Consider the following 20133-nt stretch of genomic DNA (forward strand, 5'->3'; position numbering starts at 1 on the left):
TCTGTGTGGTAGTAGTATTTCCAGGGGGACTGTATCTGCAGTATAGTATTAGGGGCACAGTGGGCACAGTATTGGGGGCACTATCTGTGTGGTAGTAGTATTTCCAGGGGGACTGTTTCTGCAGTATAGTATTGGGGAGCACAGTGGGCACAGTATTGGGGCACTATCTGTGTGGTAGTAGTATTTCCAGAGGGACTGTTTCTGCAGTATAAAATTGGGGGCACAGTATTGGGGTACTATCTGTGTGGTAGTAGTATTTCCAGAGGGACTGTTTCTGCAGTATAGTATTGGGGAGCACAGCAGGCACAGTATTGGGGGCACTATCTGTGTGGTAGTAGTATTTCCAGGGGGACTGTTTCTGCAGTATAGTATTGGGGAGCACAGCAGGCACAGTATTGGGGGCACTATCTGTGTGGTAGTAGTATTTCCAGGGGGACTGTTTCTGCAGTATAGTATTGGAGAGCACAGCAGGCACAGTATTGGGGGCACTATCTGTGTGGTAGTAGTATTTCCAGGGGGACTGTTTCTGCAGTATAGTATTGGGGAGCACAGTTGGCACAGTATTGGGGCACTATCTGTGTGGTAGTAGTATTTCCAGGGGGACTGTTTCTGCAGTATAGTATTGGGGAGCACAGCAGGCACAGTATTGGGGGCACTATCTGTGTGGTAGTAGTATTCCCAGGAGTACTGTTTCTGCAGTATAGTATTGGGGAGCACAGCAGGCACAGTATTGGGGGCACTATCTGTGTGGTAGTAGTATTTTAAGGGGGACTGTTTCTGCAGTATAGTATTGGGGGCACAGCGGGCACAGTATTGGGGGCACTATCTGTGTGGTAGTAGTATTTCCAGGGGGACTGTTTCTGCAGTATAGTATTAGGGGCACAGCGGGCACAGTATTAGGGGCACTATCTGTGTGGTAGTAGTATTTCCAGGGGGACTGTTTCTGCAGTATAGTATTGGGGAGCACAGCAGGCACAGTATTGGGGGCACTATCTGTGTGGTAGTAGTATTCCCAGGAGTACTGTTTCTGCAGTATAGTATTGGGGAGCACAGCAGGCACAGTATTGGGGGCACTATCTGTGTGGTAGTAGTATTTTAAGGGGGACTGTTTCTGCAGTATAGTATTGGGGGCACAGCGGGCACAGTATTGGGGGCACTATCTGTGTGGTAGTAGTATTTCCAGGGGGACTGTTTCTGCAGTATAGTATTAGGGGCACAGCGGGCACAGTATTAGGGGCACTATCTGTGTGGTAGTAGTATTTCCAGGGGGACTGTTTCTGCAGTATAGTATTGGGGGTGGCAGGAAAGGGTGTTCAGAAGATGTGAAGATGATGGAAATGTGGGAAACTAATGTCTGTTTGTCAATCTCTGCAGAGACGGGAGATGGCTGAAAAATCATCATGGCGGTCTGGTCTGAATGGAGAAGACGAGGAAAAAGAACGTCTACAACAAAGGTGACATCACTGGATGTAAGAGGTGCTATGTTGGAGATGCTCCGGCTCCCACCTCTGCCATTTGCAGAAGGAGGATTCAAAGCTGAGTGAGGACGGCCATAGGGGGCAGCAGGCCACGGGCGGGTGGCAGATGGTGGGGGGAACCACAGGCCTTGAGCAGGATCTGGGGAGGGAGGAGAGCGGAGGAGCTTCCTGGCTGTAGCCTGCAGTTTATTGTATGATGTGAAGCAGGCAGTGCAGCCAGGACAGGCCCCCCTCTCCGCATGATGTGTAGAGACAGGACGCAACTATAGAATGTCAGCTGTACAGTGTTTGTTGGGAGTGGCCTATTATATGTAGGAGGGGCTTTTAATAATGGATGGGGCTAATATGGGCCACTTGACTGGATTTGCCCCCAGGACTAAGGCTGCCAGCCCTCCCCTGCATAGGGAACTTAGATTGTGAGCATAGAGTCTGTAAAGCGCTGTGGAATATGTCAGTGCTATATAAGTGAGTAAAAGAAAAAAAGAAAAAATTATATCAATATATACTGGTTGCAAGAAATAAGATTTAATGGCATTGTCACGCATCGGTGTGGGAAGGAAATACCACACTGAGCATAGGAGGGAAGGAGGAACAGGGAATCGGGCCTGAGAACTAGGGAAGGAAGATGGACACCTCCTAGTGAAAACCCTAACCAAAATCCTGACTGACTACCAGTATGAACAGACCCCAGAGGTAGGTGTGTTCATACGCAGGAATACCTAGAGTCCTATCAAGCCCTATAGGACCCGGATACTAATGGCAGCGACGGGACTACCTGTTCCTCCAAAAGGAAGGACGAACAGGAGTCTTCTTCAGGCCTAATACAAACAATAGGGAAATACAACACACAGAACCCAAACAAAATACAAAAGGGAAAGGAAAGACTTAACTTCAAAGGGGCTATGGAAGCACCAGGAACTGAGCCGAGATCCAACCACCAACTATCCAAAGGTCCAGCAGAAGCTATAAACCGCACAGCATTGTGGGAGAAGCAACTATAAATAAGGAAGGTTATATGACCACATGAGCAACACCTGGAGGCAAGGGGTATGGCCATTACCAGAAACAACACAGATGCCTAGTGATCCACAAGGAAAACCTGTCAGATCAAACCACGTGTCGCCAGTCTCACAGATCTTCTGCCACTCACGTCGCCGGGACGTCCATATGTCTCGGTACGTCCGTGACAGGCATCCAGTGTTGGTCATGACATCTCCTCCAGTGGTCATTACTAGCATTATATATATTTTGACTGCTGAGCTACACAGTAGTACAGGTTTAGTGCCCGTATCTGAAATCCTGGAGTTACATCTATCCAAAAGTGCATTTTAGACGAGTTATCTTTTAAAGGGAGTCTGTCACCACAGTTTGCCTTTATACACTGCTTACATAGCACTGTAGCATAACTATACATGAGTCAAGTCATACCTTTGTCCTTTTGTTTTGAGGCAAAAACACAGTTTTATTCATATGTAAATGAGGGCTCGCAAGTGCCCAGGGGTGGCGTTCGGGCTGTAAGTGCCCAGGCCGCTCATCCTTCTCACATAACCCCTCCATAGCCTGGTGCTTGGCCCGCCCTGTAAGTCTCTTGTGTCATCCGGTGTACTGGCCGAGATCCCGCCGGCACATGCGCACTGCATGGATCGATGCTGCTGTCCACAATGGTCATCACAATGCGCATGCGCCGGCGGGATCTCGGCCAGAACACTGGATGACACAAGAGTTCCTGTAACCTCAGGATCCTTATTGATGATTATATGTCTATCCTGAATTTGCACATTAGATTTTTTATTTGGGCTACATATGAAAAGACTACAAAAAGCTACCACCAGGGGGCAGTATTACTTCTTTCTCTCATATGTAGTCACAATGAACACTTATGGCGCTTTTACATGCTGGGAAGAGCAGCCGATGATTGGGACGGAAGTGTTTCTTCCTGAAAACTGGCTGCTCATTCAGTGGGTGAAGTGCTATGAGAACGGGCGGTCGCTCATGGCTCGCTCTACCATAGATGCCAGCCTATCCACCATAACAAGTGTATTCATACAGGGCAACGGAACGGAAAAACTTTATAAAAACACGTTTCAGGGTGTCCCCCTTCGTCAGGATCTTTTCCTTATCTTCACGTACCTCCATTTATAGTACATTCCTTCTCCTCAACGTTCCTCCTCTGTTAACCGGCAGTGAAGTGTCAGACTACATTTATACTAAACATAAAATCACAATGACAGCGCCGGTGTGGTCTTATTTTTTATTTTATTAATTGTGTTTGCATTTGTTCACCTCAGTTTTTAATGTTGCTGTTTTTATCTGTTCCTGGGAAAGTTACGGAAAACTCCCGCTTATTATATTGAGCATTACTATACCTAGTTTACTGATTTTATTTATCTAAAATGTATACATCTCCTAGCGCTATCTGTCCATTAGATGGCATAAGGGGTGGGCTTACACATGTCCCTCCTGATGTTTTTAGCGCCATTTAGGTTTTTCAATTCAAAAAAACACCAAAAACTTTTTTTTTTAATACATAGAATGTGTAATGGGGAAAGAACTAACTTTTGAAGGGTAATCAACAGACACTTAACACTAGACAAGGTGATTTACCGCATATTGTGGCGTCATCAAGGGCAGGATGATGCAATACTGCCTTGTGCTCTTTTATTACTTGCCTTATGGCATTTTCCCCTTAGGGTTATTAGCAGGATCCTCTTTAGTTCCAACCAGTTATATTATGGACCCATGTAGAGGGAGTCATTACTAACCAGTAATACGCCTAAATTAGGCAAATTTCTGGCGCAGATTGCAGCACAAACGTCCTTTGCGCCGCAATCTGCGACTTCTCCCCGCTCATGGCAGGTCGAAAAAAGTGGGCTTGCCGGGGACGGGCTGGTATGCCCGAGTCATTCATCTTCTTCTACGACTGTTTAAGGTGTAGAAAATGGTCTAAATGTAGGACAGCTTGGGTAAATGGACCTTTACGAAAAGTACTCGAGTACCCCTGGCCTGTAGGATAGTTTATCTATATTCAATTAGTGGGAGGCCAACACCTTGCATCCCCGCTATCACCCGTTTCCTGCAGTCTCCGATGCTAGAACTAGCACTTTGAATAGGACAGGAAGCACAGCTCCATTCAAAGTGTAGTAGCCATGCTGAGTCATTGGTAATTGGTTCCACATACAGGCCACATAAAAAGCTGAACAGATGCGGAAAAGAATATGTTTGTGAGTGCATGAGCTCTACGTGTCAGAATAATTTCTGAAATCTCGGTCATTCCAGCTCAGCTCCCCCTCTGTGGAGGTATGGACTGTTCCCACATCCTGCAGCTTGGGAGGAGAAGGAAGTTAGAGTCAGTGTAGCCCACCCCCTGCTAGGGGTAAGGTGTGTGTGAGAAGATCCCCTGCATAGGGAAGAAAGCAATGAACTTGTCTCAGCTGAGACATTGATCACATACCCAGTCCAGCCTCAGCTGGATGAAGATAGCAGGCAACCTCCAGAGTTCCAGGATGAACGCATTCCCTGAGAAATCATCTGAGAGCAAGTCCAGAGACCTAGGAGAAGCCATTCCTCCTCAGCTAGTTTGTACCACAAAAGTACAGAAAGGTGCAGAAGATGAGTTCCTGCCACAGTTACAGAGATACCAAGCAGATGACTTATCCTGCAAGCTCATATTTAAAGTGCAGAAGTGTTTATTCCTGCCAACCATTGCTAAAACCTGCTGGGACCAGAGACCAAAGCTGTATACTGCTTGGATACAAGTTATCTTCAGTAAAGAAAAGTTTGAACTTCATTTAAAGGTGTGGACATAATTTCTGCTGCAAAATCCCTCTATTACTCCTACTATCACTACACTCAAATTTATTGCAAGTGAGCCAGGAGTCCAGCCGTCCCCAGGTAGGAGACACCGTTGACACAATTAACATCACCCTATAGAGACATTATAGGCCATTACACCACTCTGCCATTTCTAACCTGGGACGTGCGTTATAACACCTTGGAAGGGCCCTGTGATAGTACCCTGCTCACGCTGCAATTGGCGTCACAAACAAACTATAGACTATTAACCACCTATATCCTGGCCCACTGCATAAGTGGCGTCAGCGTACCCGCATCCTGCTCATTGCATATGTATATATAAACATGTGTCGCAACGCAGCGTGCTCGCCGTTGAGTAGGGAACCTGTTAAAAATTTGAATGCCACCCCTGGTTGTAGGTTATCAGGCACATGGTTCTACATTGAAAGATGTACATCCTAGTTAACGCCACAGCATATAGCGAGGGCGTTTTTGACTGCAGATACTGTTGGCAGCTCATGTGTTAAATCCATCATGTCTTCTGCCGCCATTGTGGTTTCTCCTGAAAGGGGGAGGGGGGGAGAGGGGGTTTATTCCTTTAGCGCTGAGTCTGCCTGTGGTGTCAGTGCACTGTGGTGTCAGTGCAGCTTATCATTTCTCAGAATCCTGAAAGTAGTTTCTGATTTTGGTGGTTTGTTGTAAAAGCGACTAACAAGATAAGTAAAGCTGAGACCTGTCCTCACTCTACAAAACATTTTCCTCAGTAATTATTTGGTTCAGACGGGGAAGACGTGTGTTATGTGGTTGGGTTTTTAGTTATCTGCAGTCTTGAATCTTTCATCAAATGCTTCAATAAGTTTCGCACATTCACCGGCACCCTAAGGTTTCTGTCCTTCCAGAGTGGGGGAAATCCACCATGTTATTCTTTTCAAGTGGCATTTTCCACAGCCTTAGGCCTCATGCACACGTCCGTGCCATTTCTTGCAGTCCGCAAACTGCGGATGTGAAAAAAACGAAAGGCGCCCGTGTGGCTTCCGCAATTTGCGGAACGGAACGGGCGGCCCATTGTAGAAATGCCTATTCTTGTGCGCAAAACAGACAAGAATAGGACATGTTCTATTTTTTTTGCGGGGCCACGGAACGGAGCAACGGATGTGGACAGCACCCGGAGTGCTGTCCGCATCTTTTGCGGCCCCATTAAAGTGAATGGGTCAGCATACGAGCTGCAAAAACTGAGGCTCGGATGCGGCCCCAAACAACGGCCGTGTGCATGAGGCCTTAATTTAGCTACAAATGATTTCACATTTGAAAGCAACGAGCTGAGAAGCCGACTGGGGCCCTGCAGCTTGACGTTCAGCTCTGAGAGGTACTTGGCAATGTCCACCATGAACGCTAAGGCCCCTTGTAGACGAGCGTCTCCGGATTAGGTCCGGATGCATTCAGTGATAAAGTCATTCAGTTTTGCCTGCGATCTTATTCAGTTCTTCAGTTATTATCGCGCGGGTGCAATGCGTTTTGCATGCGCGTGATAAAGAAACTGAATGTATACAAGCATCTCTTAGCAACCATGCGTGAAAAAACGCATTGCATCCGCACTTGCTTGCGGATGCGATTTTCACGCAGCTTCATTCACTTCTATGGGGGCCAGCGTTGCGTGAAAATCGCAGAATATAAATAATGCTGCGATTTTTACGCAACGCACAAGTGATGCGTGAAAACCAACGCACATGTACACAGCCCATTGAAATGAATGGGCCCGGATTCCGTGCTGGCGCAATGCGTTCGCATCACGTATTGCGGACCGCACATCGCCGGCACTATAATAGAAAATGCCTAATCCTGTACGCAATTGCGGACAAGAATAGGACATGTTCTATTTTTGGCAGAAACGGAAGCACGGATGCGGAAGTGCGGATGCGGACAGCACATTCCGGCCCCATTCAAAATGAATGGGTCTACACCCGTTCCACAAAATTGCAGAACGGATGCGGACCCATTTTGCGGACGCGTGAATGGACCCTTAGCCCGAAGTTTGCCATTGATAGAACAAGTCTTCACCTCTTGTAGTGCCATGCATGGCTTCCAGTGACCGTCGTTCCTCTCGTGTGTCGAACTCTGCAGTTATCCTACAAACAGTAATGGCCAGTTGTATTAGTTATGTCTGTTGTCTCCTCACAAGCAAGAGAGAGAAATTCTAAATCTCCTGCAGAATTCTTCAGTGTTTTTTCAATATAGTAATCCGATCTGAGATGGTTCTACGAGACAAACTAAGGGCTCATGCACACAAACGTATTTTCTTTCTGTGTCCGTTCCATTTTCTTTGCAGACCGTATGCGGAACCATTCACTTCAATGGGTCCGCAAAAAAATGGAAGTTACTCCATGTGCACTCCATTTCCGTATTTCCGTTCCGCCCAAAAATAGAGCATGTCCTATTATTGTCTGCATTACGTACAAGGATAGGACTGTTCTATATGAAGGGCCGGTTGTTCCGTTCTGCAAAATACAGAATGCACACGGATGTCATCCATATTTTTTGCGGACCACAAAATACATACATTCATTCGTGTGCAAGAGGCCTAACATTCTGAAATAATTTTACTTTGTCTGGTGCCAACAACTCGGCGGCAGCCACTATGAACTCTCCCTCTATATGCGATTATAAACAAGAAAAAGACAAAGAAACACAGCGCCTCATGTGTGGTATCGCCTTATAGATAATACAATTGTATGGTGTGGTGCGTATTTCGCTTACCGGATGCTGTTGTGCCTTAGATGGTATCTATCCCCACCATCATCAGGGAGTGCCGTGCTGCTGCCTGGGTCTCTTCCTGTCTCAATCCCAAGAGTTCCAGGAAAGGTTGTACAGAGAGAAGATCATAATAACGTGTGAGACCACTTTTCGGCGCTGCAGGCATATAGATGAATCCTCAGGATTGATAATATTCTTTTATTGAATTCAAGTCAATGCGTTTCAAGGGCGGAGCGCCCCCTTCGTCAGGACAGTTTACAGAATAAAAGTTTACTCACTACTGGAGTATTTAAAAAACAGTTTTGGCGGGTTAATCTGGAGGAGGTTCAGAGGCAGGAGCGGCGTGGACCATGGACCGTGGACCTCGTTACCAGAGCCCTTCAATTACATTCAATTGCACTAATTGACAGATGAAGGGAAACACATTAGTATCCAGTGTGACACACAGGGGGATACGTTGTGTATTGTTTTAGTACAAACTTCAGTGGCACTGAATCGAGCGCACCATATTCTATCTTTATCCATCTATTGAAGACTAGTAACTCCTCTACAGCGCTGGCCTCCCAGCGACCCCCATTGACTTCATACCAGAGAACCCGTTGAATCGCTTTGAAAAACGACAAAAGAGGGAAGTATATTGGATGTACCAACTAGACACACTGAGCCCACGAGGCTTGAATGAAATCAGCGAGACCATTTTATGATGACAAAAATAACACAAATAATATACAGTAGAATAAAAAAATATATATCTATTATACCTTATGTCTTTTAGATACAACTAGATATACATGGGTAATGACACATGATCATATACCTCCGTGTAATACCTCTATAGAGAAATTTAGCCAGATCTGTTTTTTCTGGGTTAATCACTCTATTCAGGATTATTTATATTGGTTTCCGTTTAGTCTAGATTTCTGAATTTACACATTTGTATATACACGCAAGTGTGAGAAAATATGGTATACACGTGGGTGTATGTGTGAGCAGATACCCATGATCTGCGTAATGAAAGAAAGTAAATGGAGGGGGGGGGGGGGGAAGGGGGAACACACACTTGTCCTTTTAGAATGAACTGCTATAAGTGGAGCCACAAACCTCCCCAAGAATATAATTCAAGCCCACCATAATTTTGCTCTTCCTACCATTTTATGTATTTGATTAGGGTCAATAGTGCAGAGTTATATAGTGTTCCACATACATAACAACATTATTGTTGCAATGTATCTATTTATTTATTTATTTATTCAATTTTAGTAAGAACTGCAACTATTTATTCAATGGGCCAGATTTATCATTAGCTCAGGTCAGAATAATGGAGTGAAAAAGTCCCCAAAAAAGTCCCAAACGCTAAAACTGCGCACAAATTTGCTCTGCGCTATGCTCGCCAGTTTTCTGAAAGTGGGCGTGTTTTCTTATGTACATGAATCTCTAGACAGATTTACTATTGGGACTATTTAAAAAGTCGCAAAAAAGTCGCAATTTCACTCCAGTGAGGACCATGCTTATCTTATGAGACTTTTTAATAGAACATGCGACTTTTTCATAAAAACGTGTGACTTTTTCGCAAAGATGTGCGACTTTTGTGAAGCTGCTTACTGACGGATAAACTGCTACCGTCAAACCACATTTATTACAGTCTTAAAGGGCCGATCATAAATCTGACTTGGCTAAAACTGACTTTAGCCATATGTGAAAGTGGAGTGAGCTGTCAGAGGAATGATACATCTGGCCCAATGACTTTCATTAATTTTGTCCTCTGGCAGTCCATATACTCGATCTGTGCCACAAATATGGAACTGTGTAGAGATCCATTTATATATGATTACTACGGTTGTCTTCTGTACAAGATAATGTTTCTGGCCAGACTGTTAATAGCTTGTTCTTGGTTTGCGCGAGATGCCCCCAGTATGAATACATGGTTAAACCTAATAAATATTAATAAGAGATATAAATGTATTTTGTATAAACAAAGAAATAATGAGATAAAATGGCTTAGAATCTGGGGAGACTGGAGTCCCTAGAGCGTCCTTTGTTTTCTCCAGCCCTCTCCATCTCTCCCCTCTCCGGTTACGGAGGGGAGGTGGTGAGGGAGGACGCATCATGGGAGGGGACGGGGAGGGTATTTTGTTTGAAAAAATGTTAAGATTTATATGTCTTTATAAGGCTACTTTCACACTTGCGTTCAGAGCGGGTCCGTCTGATGTCTGCACAGACGGATCCGCTCCTATAATGCAGACGTTTGGATCCGTTCAGAACGGATCCGTCTGCATTATAGTTTAAAAAAAATTCTAAGTGTGAAAGTTGCTCAGACGGATCCGTCCAGACTTTACATTGAAAGTCAATGGGGGACGGATCCGTTTGAAAATTGAGCCATATTGTGTCAACTTCAAACGGATCCGTCCCCATTGACTTACATTGTAAGTCTGGACGGATCCGCTTGCCTCCGCACAGCCAGCAGCGCAGCTGAGCGGAGCGGAGGACAAACGGTGCCAGACTGATGCATTCTGTGCGGATCCGCATCCACTCAGAATGCATTGGGGCTGGACGGAAGCATTCGGGTCCGCTTGTGAGACCCTTCAAACGGAACTCACAAGCGGAGCCCCGAACGCTAGTGTGAAAGTAGCCTAACACTGTTAATATTTGAACTATGACAAAGAAAGTTAATAAAAAAAAAAAAAAGGTTGTACTAAAACAATACACAACGTATCCCCCTGTGCGTCACACTGGATACTAATGTGTTTCCCTTCATCTCTCAATTAGTGCAATTGAATGTAATTGAAGGGCTCTGGTAACGAGGTCCACGGTCCATGGTCCACGCCGCTCCTGCCTCTGAACCTCCTCCAGATTAAGGCTAGGTCTACACGACGACATTTGTTGCGCGACAGATAGGGCAGATAGGGCATCTCGAATGGATTTTCTGCGACTGTGGCGTCGCAGTCGCAGCATGTCGCATGTTGCAGTGTGACACCATAGACTGCCATTATAAAAATTGTCGCGCGACATCTCCGCTGTAGAGCATTTATTTTATCACTACGCATTTGGCATCCCAATTGATTGAGTTTAGCATGGTTTGAGCTGTAATGAGGCTCCAGATTGGCTTTTTTCATTACTGCTAACGATTCACCACAAACTAGCAAACTGCGGCCCTCCAGCTGTTGTAAAACTACAAATCCCATCATGCCCTGCTGTAGGCAGACTGGGCATACTGGGAGTTGTAGTTTTACAACAGCTGGAGGGCCGCAGTTTGCCCATCCCTGAACTAGACACGCAGGTCTGCCTTTAACTTCAAGAAAAAAATAATCATTAGTCCATTTCTCCTGGGAAGATCGACACTCGGAATCAACTTTTCATTTTTAGCACTCGCCATTTTAGGATTGTTGGATCAGTAGTTATTTGTTAATATACAAATGTAGACAAAAATTGTGCCTTGGTAAAAACAAAGCGGTAAAACAGGCGCTCACCATCTGGGACCAATAGTAAAAGATCGCTTATTTATTGTATATAAACGTCTAAAATCGATGATGTTGGAGATAAAATAATTTCACAATAATGGTAAATGAATAGTGCATATATATAGTCCAATAGTTAGGCCTCATGCACACGGCCGTTGTTTGGGTCCGCATCTGAGCCGCCGTTTTGGCGGCTCAGATGAGGACCCATTCACTTCAATGGGGCCGCAAAAGATGTGGACTGCGGTTTGCGGACTGCAAAAAACGGCACGGTCGTGTGCATGGGGTCTTAAAAATAAAAAAATGTATAAAGAAGTAAAAATGTCACTTATGTAGTTGAAAGTAAAGATAGTGAAAGGTTATAATTGGTGTAAAAAAAGAAATGTCTCTTATTTATTTGATATTTGTGCAAAAAAAGTTAATTTTACTTTGTAGAAATCGCAATTCAGGGATATAATAATACTGCAGTTAGTGAGTAGAATTAACACTTGAAGGGTCAAATATTTGAGACCATCTCTGCTCCCAGCAAAATGTTGTGGAGATCACACTTGGAGGATAAACAAACTATGCCAACTGTTCACAGCAGACGTCTATAGTGATCACACTTGAAGGGTATATTGGTAAAAGTAATGTTTGTCTCTACTCACAAGAGACTTGTTGGATAAGGCCTCATGCACACGACCGTTGTTGTGTTCCGTTCCGCAAAATGGAGTTCTGTTGTTCCGTGATCCATTTCCGTTTTTGTTTCCGTGTGTCTTCCTTTATTTTTGGAGGATCACCAGACATGAAGGAAAGTAAAAAAAAATCTAAGTCAAGTTTGCCATGCAAATAATAGGAAAAAAAACGGACGCAGACGCAGACGTGTGCCTCCGTGTTTTTTCACAGTCCCATTGACTTGAATGGGTCCGCGAACTGTTTTCTGTGAAAAAAATAGGACAAAACACCCTTCATGACAGTTGGCCAGATCAAGACCACTCTCCAGGAGGTAGGTGTATGTGTGTCAAAGTCAACAATCAAGAGAAGACTTCACCAGAGTGAATACAGAAGGTTCACCACAAGATGTAAACCATTGGTGAGCCTCAAAAACAGGAAGGCCAGATCAGAGTTTTCCAAACGAGATCTAAAAAAGCATTCACAGTTCTGGAACAACATCCTATGGACAGATGAGACCAAGATCAACTTGTACCAGAGTGATAGGAAGAGAAGAGTATGAAGAAGGAAAGGAACTGCTCATGATCCTAAGCATTCCCCCTCATCAGTGAAGCATGGTGGTGGTAGTGTCATGGCGTGGGCATGTATGGCTGCCAATAGAACTGCTTCTCTTGTATTTATTGATGATGTGACTGCTGACAAAAGCAGCAGGATGAATTCTGAAGTGTTTCGGGCAATATTATCTGCTCATATTCAGCCAAATGCTTCAGAACTCATTGGACGGCGCTTCACAGTGCAGATGGACAATGACCCAAAGCATACTGCAAAAGCAACCAAAGAGGTTTTTATGTTTACTTCACTTTATTATTTTCCAAAGTATCAATCTCGTATAATGAGCATACGAGCATCAAACAGCAAAAATATCCAAATATCAGTAAAGCAGGATCCACATTTTCAGTGACAATCAATGTATACAAATGAAAAAAGTAAACAGATAGGACTAGAAAAGTGTAGAGAATATTCTCAAACAAGCGACATTGTACATATTATACATCAATTTACCAAAGAGTTTTTTAAGGGAAAGAAGTGGAATGTTCTGCAATGGCCAAGTCACTCACCGGACCTGAATCTGATTGAGCTGTATTTCACTTGCTGAAGACAAAACAAAAGGGAAAATGCCCCAAGAACAAGCAGTGTATGATGTCATGGAAAATCCAGCCAGCAAAGGAGACAATATGGACAATCACAATACTTTAGGACGTGCCTTGTAGTAACTTTCTTTACATGATAAATTCCACTTGCAGAAGTGAGACACCCCTTTAAATACTGTACAGCTTTGCTTACAGAAAGAAATACACCGCTATTCTTTTGTTTTTTTTAACGATCTTGAAGCAATAAAGATTTTGTCCCGCCAGTAACTCTTATGCCCTAACCGCGGGATACAGAACAGATATTTGATCATAGGACCTCTGCTGGGAACCCAACTCCCACCCCATCGCCTTCAATGGAAATTTTGGGTCATTCAGTATTTGGGGAGAAAGATTCTAAATATTCTTTTCAGAGACGGGATGAAAGTCCGCCATAGTGAAGATCCCAGGTGGCGGTTTTGGCATCGGATACTGGATGGGACACTAATGAGGCATAAACATTCATTCCCCACAACTGGCCCATATTTGATGGTTTCATGGTTCTTTTCTGCTTCTTTACTTCCCACACTTAGTACTAACACCAGCAGTTACAGGTGTAAGGGATTAGAAGTGAATCTACGCGTTTCGGGTAGATTCACTTTCCCTTCCTCAGTGGTCAAGTGTCTGCCTGGCCTCCATTTTTATCCATTCCTTAATTACTTCCCAAATCTCAAACAGCTGTTGTTCATACTACTCCCACTTGGTCAGGGAATCCTCCCACATAATCAGGGGATAATTCTATACAGCCTTAATGTCTTTTTCTTACTTGCGGTTTCCATGCGTTTTTTTGGGGACACATGCGTTTTTGGGCCCAGATGTCCCAATTGGTGTGATATACCATTGTATGAAATATAAACTTAATATCTGATTGCTAACACTAATAAAATTACATTTTAATGATAAAATATTATTAAACAGATATTGAAGATTAAAATACCAATATAAAAAATCCTAATATAAAACAATAAATAGTAGATGTGAGGAATCTTGAGAGTTGGAGATTTGTAGGATTCTTAAAATTTAATACAGTTTTTTAAGAATCCTATTAAATTTTAAGAATCCTACAAATCTCCAACTCTCAAGATTCCTTATACAATGGTATATCACACCAATTGGGACATCTGGGCCAAAAAACACATGTGTCCCCAAAAAAACGCATGGAAACCGCAAGTAAGAAAAAGACATTAAGGCTGTATAGAATTATCCCCTGATTATGTGGGAGGATTCCCTGACCAAGTGGGAGTAGTATGAACAACAGCTGTTTGAGATTTGGGAAGTAATTAAGGAATGGATAAAAATGGAGGCCAGGCAGACACTTGACCACTGAGGAAGGGAAAGTGAATCTACCCGAAACGCGTAGATTCACTTCTAATCCCTTACACCTGTAACTGCTGGTGTTAGTACTAAGTGTGGGAAGTAAAGAAGCAGAAAAGAACCATGAAACCATCAAATATGGGCCAGTTGTGGGGAATGAATGTTTATGCCTCATTAGTGTCCCATCCAGTATCCGATGCCAAAACCGCCACCTGGGATCTTCATCCCGTCTCTGAAAATAATATTTAGAATCTTTCTCCCCAAATACTGAATGACCCAAAATTTCCATTGAAGGCGATGGGGTGGGAGTTGGGTTCCCAGCAGAGGTCCTATGATCAAATATCTGTTCTGTATCCCGCGGTTAGGGCATAAGAGTTACTGGCGGGACAAAATCTTTATTGCTTCAAGATCATTAAAAAAAACAAAAGAATAGCGGTGTATTTCTTTCTGTAAGCAAAGCTGTACAGTATTTAAAGGGGTGTCTCACTTCTGCAAGTGGAATTTATCATGTAAAGAAAGTTACTACAAGGCACGTCCTAAAGTATTGTGATTGTCCATATTGTCTCCTTTGCTGGCTGGATTTTCCATGACATCATACACTGCTTGTTCTTGGGGCATTTTCCCTTTTGTTTTGTCTTCAGCAAGTGAAATGCATGCTCAATCAGATTCAGGTCCGGTGAGTGACTTGGCCATTGCAGAACATTCCACTTCTTTCCCTTAAAAAACTCTTTGGTAAATTGATGTATAATATGTACAATGTCGCTTGTTTGAGAATATTCTCTACACTTTTCTAGTCCTATCTGTTTACTTTTTTCATTTGTATACATTGATTGTCACTGAAAATGTGGATCCTGCGTGTTCCTTTACTGATATTTGGATATTTTTGCTGTTTGATGCTCGTATGCTCATTATACGAGATTGATACTTTGGAAAATAATAAAGTGAAGTAAACATAAAATCCTCTTTGGTTGCTTTTGCAGGAGGCTTTGGGTCATTGTCCATCTGCACTGTGAAGCGCCGTCCAATGAGTTCTGAAGCATTTGGCTGAATAGGAGCAGATAATATTGCCCGAAACACTTCAGAATTCATCCTGCTGCTTTTGTCAGCAGTCACATCATCAATAAATACAAGAGAAGCAGTTCCATTGGCAGCCATACATGCCCACGCCATGACACCACCACCATGCTTCACTGATGAGGTGGTATGCTTAGGATCATGAGCAGTTCCTTTCCTTCTCCATATTCTTCTCTTCCCATCACTCTGGTACAAGTTGATCTTGGTCTCATCTGTCCATAGGATGTTCTTCCAGAACTGTGAAGGCTTTTTTAGATGTCGTTTGGCAAACCGTAATCTGGCCTCCCTGTTTTTGAGGCTCACCAATGGTTTACATCTTGTGGTGAACCTTCTGTATTCACTCTGGTGAAGTCTTCTCTTGATTGTTGACTTTGACACACATACACCTACCTCCTGGAGAGTGGTCTTGATCTGGCCAACTGGGAAATAATTTTTCAGTCATCCACCACAGTTGTTTTCCGTGGTCTTCTGGGTCTTTTGGTGTTGCTGAGCTCACTGGTGCGTTCCTTCTTTTTAAGAATGTTCCAAACAGTTGTTTTGGCCACGCGTAATTTTTGCTATCTCTCTGATGGGGTTGTTGTGTTTTTTCAGCCTAATGATGGCTTCACTGATAGTGACAGCTCTTTGGATCTCATCTTGAGAGTTTACAGCAACAGATTCCAAATGCAAATAGCACAATTGAAATGGACTCTGGACCTGGGATTGGGATAATGAGGGAATAACACACACCTGGCCATGGAACGGCTGAGAAGACAATTGTCCCATTACTTTTGGTCCCTTAACAAGTGGGAGGCACATATGCAAACTGTTGTAATTCCTGCACCGTTCACCTGATTTGGATGTAAATGCCCTCAAATTAAAGCTGACAGTCTGCAGGTAAAGCACATCTTGTTCGTTTCATTTCAAATCCATTGTGGTGGTGAATAGAGCCAAAAATGTTAGAATTGTGTTTATGTCCCAATATTTATGGACCTGACTGTATATCCATCAGCTGTCCCCCGGAGTCTCCCTGCAAACATCAATGACGTGATCTGATATATAATACTGTAACTAGGTCGCTATCTCTCTGCAGTCCATCCCTGCGACGTTTCTTTTGATATTGATGCACATCCTTGCTTTACCATCTATGTGATTACCATTATTACATGATGTTGTAGGGCGTGCAGCCTCTATAAGGTATGCATTCATGGCTCACAGCACCTGTATGTGGGCACACCTCTCTCCTTTAAGCCTATTTGTTCCGCCTTTACCCCTTCCCTCACCTAGCTATTGTATAAAAAGGCCGCACGCTTGGAGATCCCTCCTTCTTTCTATCTAGGCTGGGAAGCATTTTTGCTCACGATAATGCGGATCCCTGAGATCTGGGGCGGCTCACTGTGCTGTGACACGCCCCTCTCCGGTGATTGGCCGCTTCAGCCAAGCCTCTCTCCTAAGCACACCCTATCCCTACTTAAACAGCAGAGAGGTGCGGGTGCGCACGGCCATACTAGTGCCGATGCTGCTGCACAACTCTCAGTGGAGCATCAATCGCCAGCTCTCTCTGTCTGTTAGGCTATTCACACCACCTCTATTATTTATTCCCTATAAGCTCCTGATGAACGGCCCGTCACAGGGCTATGAGAAACGTGTCGAGCAGGGATAATAATTATTAGCCAGACTTAGAGCATAGCAGTAGTGTCACGGTAGGTAAAATAAGGGAAGGAAACAGAACACGGCAAAGCAAACAAAACAACTGAATAGGCCCCAAATGCTAGGGAACAAAGGGGTCACCTCCTAGCAATCCCTAAAACACTTTCCCTAAGCTGCTATACCCGTATGCATATCTCAATGGTAGATATGCACATGTCCATGTACCTAAGACTATAACACACTGAACCAAACCCTCAGCTGTAGGGAAGAGGGAAAGAGACACCCAGCTCTTTCTACAACCGAAGGAGCTAGCGTCTCCCTAGAGGCCTAGACAAAACAGACACAGAAGGAAAAAGGGAAAAGGACTTATCTAGAGATGAGCTGGAACAGACAATCCACCAAACTTCAGAGCTCACACAAGGCAGAACTATAACCCGCAAAGGCTATAGGGAGAGGGAGGAATAAATAGCCTCACCAATTACCTAAATAACAACAGCTGGGAGGAGGTGGGATTCTGCTCAAACCCACAACAAAACTAACTGTCAGATTGAGTCACGTGCAGCAATTCTGACAGATCTCCTCAGAACACCCACAGGGCGATAGGGTCCCGTGAGATCATGGATTCTAATACAGTACATGGGTCTCACCCGATGCTTTAGAGACGCTTGTGGCAGGCGCAGCACTAGGAAGTGCCTTTTGTGCTGTGGCATGAGAAGAATTTTGATATCTCTAACTTTTAGTCTAACCAGACTGTCTATTACTCTGTAATTTCTCTAGTGCCGTTCTATGGAAACAGTAGGTTTAAAGAGCTCACCAAACGCTTCAAATAACTTCTTTATTAACTTCAAATTTTCTTAATATATAATACTGCCGTCTCCGCAGCAGATAGTCCATGTACAAAACACGTGTTGAAAAGATATCACAAAATGGCGGTATGCAGTTAGCAATAACTATTTGCAGATTGGTTGAGTATGATCTGGTAATCTGGTATGGTTGTATGCAATTTGGATTGCAATATGTTTGTATGGTATTTGTAGTAGTTCACAGTTTGCAACTGTAGCTTGCAATTTGCAATTTGTTTTTGTACTTTTCAATTGTATGGTTGCAATTGTAGTTTGTACTTTGCAATTGGATTTGTCTGGTTGCAATTGTAGTTTGGTGGAACTGTAAGTAAACACATATATATCTAGTTCAATATACAGTTCTAAACACAATACTAACAATATGAACATTACATAACTGTTTTAAATACCTATATTGGCCTCTTGTTCCCATAAAACTCAGCTCTCAGTGGAGTGAATGTCTCTTCAGCTCCTGTCTCTGGTAAATGATTCTAGCAGTTCCTGCTAGGGGAATTTGCAGACAGGCTGTCTGTGAGGCTGGCTGTGATTGGTGAAAACTCTAGTCTATTGGTCTAGACTTCTGCCCAGCAACAACGGATTAACACTATGCTTTCTGTTGTTTCTGCTGAGTCACTGAGTTTACCTTACATTACAAAATTAATCTTAAAGGCATAATATATTTTTCTGCTTCTGTGAACAGAAAATTTAGCAGTTATATGACATCCAAAACATGATGTCACAGTAAATAACTTAGCTTTTTTCTTTACCACATAAACATAGGAACTGTATTAAGGCTATTGGCAGGTCTAGCTGTATACACATACAAGCTATACTAGCAACCTAGGACAGGTCTTAGCTGGCCAGCTACAACGCTAGCTATCTAATACTGGGGTGACAGCACTGGGACTGGGCACAATTAGAGTCCCAGCTTGATCACTGTTAGCGGTGAGGTTTTGTTACTGTGGATCAGCTCTGGCTCACTGGACATAGTACAAACAGCCAGCTGTCTGTCCACTCAAACTGTGGGGGGTTGGAGAATTTTCCGCTCCTCCCCATTTGATACACACTCACCAGAGCCTTTTATATACATTTCAATCAAGGGACTAATAGATTTTAACCAGTAATACAAATAACGTTTTGTTGTTTTTGCTTTTTAAACCGTCGATCACTTTCAGTGAGTTTGTCTATATCTGAGACGGTAAGTATTTGTACCCCGGATTTTCGGTGACCGCACTTTTGACTCCACTAAATGAAGCCCCGCCACTGATTAGAGTGAAGTAATAACTTACTGGCTGGCCGCAGCCTTCTCCTCCATAGACATTTGTGTGAGATGTTACTAGAGATAAGACTGAGTGATGGGAAAGAGGAGACAAGAGCACTCCTAAATACAATATAACATGATATAGCATACGACTGTATTAATCCAGAAGGAAATTCCAGCCTCAAACGCCTAGATCATTCTGAGTGTCACACAAAAAAGACCCGTTTCTTCTGGCCACCTGCTTTAGCTCTTATTTTGATGCTGCCACCTGCCTGATGTCACACACTTGCTGCCTTTGCTGCCATCTTCTCTTACTGCCACTGCTGTTGTCCCTCACCTCCCCGCTCTGTGACTGGGCCACTACGATGATTCCTCATGTTGCTTTCATCTCACTACTAGGTCATAGGGCCTCTCTGTGGACTTCTCTCATGCTGTTACCACCCTCCCCACTTTATGACTGGGCCACTATTTGGATTTTGGCCTGGCTGACACCATCATTTAGTTGACCCTTCTTCTGTTCTGTCAGGACAGAAAAATAAGACGCACAACACATCCTGTCTGTGTAGCAGCTGTACGGCCTGTATGGTCCCATCAGAATCGGCTTGTGATTTGGTAGCCAAAAGCAGGAGTGGGTACAAAACACAGACGACATGCAAATATTCCCTTCACGTGTCATCTCTGTTTTAGATCCACTCCTGT

This window comes from Bufo gargarizans, chromosome 11, assembly GCF_014858855.1.
Source record: "Bufo gargarizans isolate SCDJY-AF-19 chromosome 11, ASM1485885v1, whole genome shotgun sequence".
Classification (NCBI taxonomy): Eukaryota; Metazoa; Chordata; class Amphibia; order Anura; family Bufonidae; genus Bufo; species Bufo gargarizans.